The 7,715-nt window shown below is 53.3% G+C and overlaps 1 long non-coding RNA gene across 2 annotated transcripts; it reads left to right on the top strand.

Annotated features, from left to right (window-relative positions):
• The first annotated feature begins 868 nt into the window (after positions 1-868).
• On the top strand, positions 869-7,267 carry LOC130534232 (uncharacterized). Of its 2 annotated transcripts, XR_008952841.1 has the most exons (4): positions 869-1,581; positions 1,763-1,930; positions 2,387-2,527; positions 6,480-7,267. It is a non-coding gene; the product is annotated as an uncharacterized LOC130534232 (long non-coding RNA). The 2 variants fall into 2 exon arrangements; XR_008952840.1 differs by lacking the exon at positions 6,480-7,267 and having other exon boundaries at positions 2,387-3,299.
• Positions 7,268-7,715: the final 448 nt, after the last annotated feature.

The raw sequence follows: 7,715 nt of genomic DNA, 5'->3' as shown, positions 1-7,715 counted from the left end.
AGTCTGTAAATTTGCTGTGTGTGTTTCTAATGCTGAGCTGCTCCATTATAAACTTACTTTCCACTCCACACCGTTGCTAAGCTAACCTCCATAACGACTGATGCCTGTTTAAACTGTACTGGCGACATCTGAGATCTCGTCTTTATGGTACTTTTGTCTGCAGACGTTTGTCTGCTAGCAGGTAGCGTCCGCGAGGCCGCCGCCGCCGACCCGCCGCCGACCCGCCGACCCGGTGGGATGAACTGGACCGTGGCTGGGCGTGCGGCTCCAGTTAGTCTCCAAGGGCCGGGGCCATTACAGCACGCGGCCCCCGCTCTGTCCCGGCCTGCGTCTGCGTCGCCCTCGTTACTCTCATTACTCTGTGGGTTATCTAATGCGCTCCCGCTGGCTTACGGTTTTGGCTGCGGATTAGGCTCCTTTTTCCAAGGACATTTTATAAACAACCCCGTGTGCCCCGTTCCCGTGGGCCGGGCTGATGGAGCAGCAGCAGAACATATGACCTCAGAGGCCTTGTGCCCCCCCCCCCCCCCATAATGCAATACATTATTCAAATTCAGTCTCTCTCACCACTGGAAACGAGGGCGATCATTTGAATATCCGCAGGAGCTGCAGCTCGTCTCCGCCACAGAACTCCCCTGGACCGAGGTTGTAGCCAGAAAAACACTATAATTTATGACACAGTTTGATATTTTAGTGAAGTCATCGATTCCCCCGTGTCAGACCTTGGCAAGGACAGCTCCAGAATTCACAGAATGTAATTCCAAATCTGCCTCCATGAGGGTTTTTTTATACCGCTAATTGGACACTTGGCCGGCGGAGCATGCTCCAGAATGGATTTTCCTTTAAACCAACACAAAAAACACTCTCAGAAATTCAAGCCTGCGCCTCCGCTGAGAAAATGACATCGCAGGCTTCTGTGCAGCCCAGCGAACGGGAACCAAAACTGCTGAACTTCCTGGATGTGACACAGACACTGAGTGATACTGGACGCGTTACTGAGACTGTCCCACTTTCAGCTGCGAACAGGCAGCGTTCCCGTTTCTGGTACAGCGCGTCTTTTCTCCGTCACACCCACCGACTTCATGATGTAAGTGTTGGAGGCACCATAACAACACCAGCACTCATCCCATTCCCAGATTCCTCTGCACACTGGTCACACTGGTCACACACACCGTCTCCTGCTGCTGGACGCGTTGATTGTGGAGGCCTCGTTAGCGAGCAGCAGTTGCTGTGTGGTTTTTTTTTTTCTCTTTTGTTTGCTTTTTGAAATTGGTCTCGCTCTCCAAACCTCATTCTCGTAGCCTGGAGGCAGTCGGATGGTGAAATTGTGTTCCGTAATTTATTATTTCAAAAGAAGTAGTGTGGCGCAACACAGGCGTAGACAGCAGGAAGCAGGCAGGCAGCCAGGCGAAATGGATGTGTGTGTGTGTGTGTGTGTGTGTGTGTGTGTGTGGTGTGTGTGTGTGTGTGTGTGCCTCACAATGGGCACCCAAAATACAAAACAACAACTACCCATAAGCCCACTAGCAAGATGAGGCCATTTTTAAGAGGACGGGGCATTTGGGTTAAGACGTGGTTGAGGTAAAGTCTGATTTCGGTTATTTTCTTTCTCGAACATGTTGGTAAATGTCTTTAATTTATCCCTTCAGTCCCACTTTGAGGAGTGCGATTCTACTGAACGTGTCGCTTTAAATATCACTTTAGCCCTTCAGGGAGGATTTGTGCTGTTAGCATCTTGCTAACCCAACAACCTTCTCATTAGGTCAGCACCAGTGTTTGATCAGTGATGACGTCCCTCATTAATAACCCACAATGACATCACCAACCAACCGCGAGATAACAGCAGACTCCGAGTGAAGAGAGGCCAAACACGCCGCCGTTAACGCGTCGTCACGAAACCAAAACAACTCGTTCCTTCAGCCCCTCGGAGGTGAGAAACTTTAAAAGCGAATCCTCGCTCTCCCCTCTCCTCCCACACGTGCTTCAATGTCCGTCTCAGAACAGGAAGTGATGTTGTGTTCCGTGTGTGTTCAGAGCCCTGACATGCCTTTTGTGCTGGTGTGTGTGTTTCTGTGTGTTGGAGGCGGGACGACTATTCTGATTAGCACAGAAAATGTGGCCATTCCTGTTAGCGACGCCGCAGAAGCATCCCAGCAGATAACAAAGGCTCTTTGAAGGGCCAGCGACGGGTTAAAGCCTGTTCAGCAGCTCTCTGGGTGTGTCTGTGGGCCGGAGCGATGAGCAGCAACATGATGCAACCGCGTCTCCTTTCATGACGGAACAGGGCGGAACGGCTCCAAACGCCCGCGGCTGTCTAAATAAATCAGCCAGAAGCAGCAGGGAGAAAAGCTGCCACAATAATGGATTTCTGTATCATTCCGGTCAGAGGGAGGAGAGGCCCGGATCCTGGATCAGCCCCACGTCAGGTCCAGGAGGGAGAGGAGCCGGCGAACAACAGAGCTAATTGATTACCTAGCAAGGAAAGAGGAAGCCCTCTGACGTGATTCACGGCCGCCATCCCACCCCAGTAAGAACACCACCACCCCCCGCCCCCCCGCAGGTGTGAGTCTCATCTGCCGTCCCAGGAAGTGCTCGTTAGCACTTCCTTTTGGAAAGCCTGGTATTAACCAAGGTGATATTACACACAGTCAGCGTCTCATTTGACTTTGCTTCAAATAAAATGTGCCTTTGGACTGTTGCAGTTAAAAGGTCCAATCCAGGCCCAGTTCCCCTCTAACGAGGTCATTTAGCCACGCCCTCCCAATACCAATCAATCACCCTGGATTTATACAGCGTCCGTTACAATCTAAACTGTCTCTAGGAGCTTTCCAGAACCCCAGAACCCCCAACCAGCAACAGGAAAACCTCCCCTTTAACAGGAAGAAACCTGGAGCAGGACCAGGCTCGTGGGGGGGGGGCAGAGATCAGGGAAATACATTCATGACAAAAAGTCCCTCTAGCGTCTTTGTTCCGCTTTAACTAGCGGGTTTAGCTTCTGTGTCCCAGGCTAACCAGTTAGCATCTCTGGGCCATGACTGAGGGTACGTTTAGTCCCACTAAAGTCCGTGTGGACTCGCCGTCCCTGCACACGGTGGTGCGACGCCACTGTTGCTAGCGGGTGAAGGTGCTAACCGCTGGTCCGTTTCCAGACGTTTGTTGGCCCTGGGTGTGAGCGTATGAGGGAAAGGTCCCGTGACGGTCCAGGGGGTGTCCCTCAGTTATCTGTAGGCTTTACTTCCCCCCAGAAACCTTACCAGTGGAACCTTGGCAGCGCTAGCATTTAGCAGCGCTAGCATTTAGCAGCGGCTGCACGGGTCACAGGGTTTTCCTAGCGTCTAATCTGTAGCTGAATCCCTGGAGGTGGAGCAGAGGATTTTAGGGGTGGACCAGTGGGCTCCGTGGTCTTCTTCAGCTAACTGACAGGACCGAGGCGAGCAGAGCTGCTCTCTGCAGCCTAACCTGAAGGTTGCTTTTGTTTTTCATCGCCTCCTCTCTCCTCGCCGTGACGCATCGCCACAAATTGCTAACTTGTGTGGCTGCAGTGAGGTCATGCGCTCTGTCCCAGAACCACCAGATCATCAAGCTGCCAGCTCGGTTTGAGTGTGCTGCTGTGGCCCAGACACAGCTGGCTGCTCTGGGGGGGGGAATTACAGCGCACGCCGGCTGATTTTCTGTTTCAGTCAAAGCAAAAATTACCCTTTAACTTCAAAGTCATTTTACAGGATGATGAAACTGAAATACCGGAGGAGGACTTCCTGCGTCTGAGCACTTATTCACACAGTCACAGTCAAATCGTGCCCTAAAAATAAGGGAAAGCAACGAAATAACCCCCCCACCCCCCCAGCCGCTCATGACTCATGGGGGATTACTTATCTGATCACTTTGATCTGCTAGCCGGGGCTAAAGCTATTTCCTCCCCCCCAGTGAGCAGGCTGTTTTTGTCCAGGCAGGAGACACACACACATGTCGGCGTTATCTGCCCGCTGATGCCCGCCGCCGCCGCTCCCGCTGAGCCCACGCAGCTCATGGCTGCAGGAGGCGGAGCCTAATCGCTGCCAGTTTCAGTTGGGACGGCCAAGAACGTTACATGGTTGTTGCACAACGGTGATGAAACCGTCGCTAACCACAAACAGTTTAGCCGCTGATGCAACAGGACCTCCCACACAAGATAAGCACTGTGACATGAGTGGAAGGTCAAAAAGCTGACACACAGTGGAAATTATGGGCTGTGCTGCCAAGTGATTGTGGAGAAGGTGGTGTGAATGTTAATGACAGGAGGAAGTGTCCCGGCGGAGATCCGTACCGAGGATGGAACGGGAACGCGGGGCAGATGGTGGCGCAGGGAGCATCCTGCTTTACCCCCAGAAAGACCCCCCCCCCCCCCCCCCCCCCACACACACACACACACACACACACACACACAGATCTTTTTTTAATCCAAAGGCAACATGAATCAACATGAGGGTTGTGAATCATGGTGAATGTGACCGAGAGCGTCTGTGCGACGCTTCATTTCACCGCCTTCGTGTCGCACGAGCTTCTCTCTCTGTGGTGAAGTGTTGCGTAACTCAGGATCTGCATCTGTCCTCCACCCCCCCCCCCCCCACCCCCCCCCCCCCCCCCCCCCCACCCCCCCCCCCCCCCACCCCCCCTCCACCCCCCCCCCCCCCCCCCCACCCCCCTCCTCCCCTCCATCCACCCCTCCATCCATCCATCCACCCATCTTGCCGGGGGCCGAGAGCCACCATCAAAGGCAGCTGCGTGGTTTCCATGGAAACAGCCCACTTCAGGGGATGAAGGGAAGAGAAGGCATGTGTCTGGATGCTCCGTGTTGCCATGGAGACTGGGGCGACGGCTTACATAAGTATTCACTGTGAGAGTCTGCCAAACCGAGGCACATTCCACCGTATAATTAATATCGGGAGTGTTTTGCTCGCCGCTGTCAGAAATTACAACGGTGTCGTTTGGAGTGGCAGGAAGTGGTGCTCATTGGTCCCGCCGCCGGCCGCCGCCGCCGCCACGGTCAGGCTCGTTTCCCTCACCAATTAAACCAGCTTGTGCACAAAGCAGCTGTCAACTGCCCTCCTCCAAGGTGACACTTGAAATCTTTTCTTTTCCCGGATAAAAACTTGCTCATCAACAGTCTGGTTCTGTAGAACCTCCGGACCTCCTTTAGAGGAGAACATGAGGCGCGAAGCTGCTCGGACAAGGAGGCAGCGGGATGCAAAGGGCGGAGTCGGCCTGAGTGATTGGCCCTGAGACGTTCAGGATCTAATGGATCCCTTCCGAGGGCCACGTGGTTCAACTGCTGAAGGGGGCGAGATGTGCTGCTGGGGAACCACAACATGACAAACGTTGCGGTAACAACAGTGGCCCATCAGCTTGTGATGACGGGGGGGGGATCTCTGCATACAGTATAAAGAGACTTCCTGTTTGGCTGAGCTGGCTGCTGTGTGTGTAAAAACGTGCACGCCAGCCCGGAAATTGGTGCCTTTCTTGAGTTTAGCCGCCACTGTTCATGCTAACCCTCAGAATGTTGGGGCGTTCAGCACCGCCACTGTTCATGCTAACCCTCAGAATGTTGGGGTGCGTTCAGCACCGCCACTGTTCATGCTAACCCCCAGAATGTTGGGGTGCGTTCAGCACCGCCACTGTTATGCTAAACCTCAGAATGTTGGGGTGCGTTCAGCACCGCCACTGTTCATGCTAACCCCCAGAATGTTGGGGTGCGTTCAGCACCGCCACTGTTCATGCTAACCCCCAGAATGTTGGGGTGCGTTCAGCACCGCCACTGTTCATGCTAACCCCCAGAATGTTGGGGTGCGTTCAGCACCGCCACTGTTCATGCTAACCCTCAGAATGTTGGGGTGCGTTCAGCACCGGCGCCAGATGTGGCCGCCGTGCCAGAACGAAGCCTGAGCCTCAGTGTTGTGGAACATCACATGACTATAATAGCCAGGACAGATGGCGGGAGGCGAACGCCGCCTGACTACGGCAACCCGGAGCGTGACAGGGACGCGCTCCGTTAAAGTGAGAAGAATGTGCTGTGACACTCCTCCAGGGCACCTTGTGAGCAGCACGACGGCATCAACATCAACACCCCCCCCCCCCCCCCCCCAACCGAGCAGGCCGGCCCAGACAAGCGCAGCTCACCTCGCCATCGCAGGGACGCCGTCTCTTTTGTTGCCCTGCCAGAAAGGCATGTAACCAAGGTGATGTTATTGTTATCATTATGGGCTGTAAATGTCTCCCATGATTCCATCATGCCCCAGATCCTGGCCTGGTCCGACTCCCTAATCCCTCCTGCATCCGCTCCTGTGCTCCGTCGACCCTCTTTCTCCCAAAGTCCCTTTTCATCCCAAACGTGAGCGTCACCACACACCCAGAAATCTGTCGGGAGCTTCCTGGGATAATTAGGCTACCAAAATGACCATCACCAGATAATAAGAGCAGTAATTTCCATGTCTTTGTCCTTCCAGGAGAGTGGCTGGAGACATGCTGCATCATCTCCAGGATCAGTGGCCCTGGTCCTGGTCCTGGGGAGACGGGGCTGCAGCGGCCCGGACGCCTGCGCCGTCACTGCAGAACCAGCTTCAGTCTTAATGAACAATAGTGCGTCATTTGATTTGGCTCATTTCAGCAAAGAAGTGAAACAGTGAAAGAAGTTCTTCACTCTGTTGGGCCTTTACGAGCAGAGACGAGCTCCCATATCGCTGGAACCCGGAGGCGGACATCGACGTGGTCGCCGTGACGCCCACACGGGAGAGCTCCAAGGTCAGATGTGTCGTGTGCATGTGAGCTTGCACGTTTTCAGCGGGGAGAAGCCACAGTTTGGGCGGTGGAGTCGTGGTCTTCTGCTCGGTGACACTCATGAATCCAGGCCAGCAGACGAGGAGCCGTCGTCTCCAAGCTGCCAGGACACTCTGAAGTGTCCCCATATCTGTCCTCTGTCCTCCCATTTATCTCCGTCCACTGTGGAACCGCACGCATGGTCTGATGCGGCGAGATAAAAGGCGACATTATCCGTGACCTCAGCCTTATTTATGACAGACGAGCTCACCGATTGTTCGTGTTTCTGTTTGTACCTGGCAAACATTTGCAAAGCGATAACTGTGAAACTGTAGACGTGTCCAACTATTAGGAGCTAGTTTCCATAAGGTCTAATAATGTCCTCACACCACTGGTGATAAAGCTACATACACATATAGATATTTAGGCCTTCAGACAGAGGAGAGAGGCTGCTAACATTAGCCTAAAGAGAGATAATGCTCTGTTTGTCTTTTCTATTCACCACAAATGAATCATTTTTATTGCTACACTGGTGTTTTTTGGTCTAGCGTATGAATAGGCTAAAGCTAATTTCTTCCATTAGGTGCTTTCAGATAATTTAACGGTAGCGATAAATTACAGCTTTGATGGCTACTGTTGCAATTCTTATTTACATTTGTCAACACATATCTGTCCAGAATCTGTAGCATCACAGCTACGCTAGCTTCACATCAGATGCTAAAGTTCCCCTCGGTAGCCTTATCTCCACACAGCAGCACACCTGAGTGCTGTTCTGCTGCTCTGAATGATCTACAGCACCCGCTGCCTGTCACAGATAGACGCCCCCCCCCACTAAACCCATCTGAGCCGCCCACATTAGCACAAACACGCCGCAGCTCGGCGGCCTCGTGTGAGGCGGCAGCGAAATCGATGGGAAATCTCAGTTT

This window comes from Takifugu flavidus, chromosome 11 (assembly GCF_003711565.1).
Source record: "Takifugu flavidus isolate HTHZ2018 chromosome 11, ASM371156v2, whole genome shotgun sequence".
NCBI classification, from domain to species: Eukaryota; Metazoa; Chordata; class Actinopteri; order Tetraodontiformes; family Tetraodontidae; genus Takifugu; species Takifugu flavidus.
Note: the sequence above shows the minus strand (reverse complement) of the source record. Positions and strands in the feature narration are given on the sequence as shown.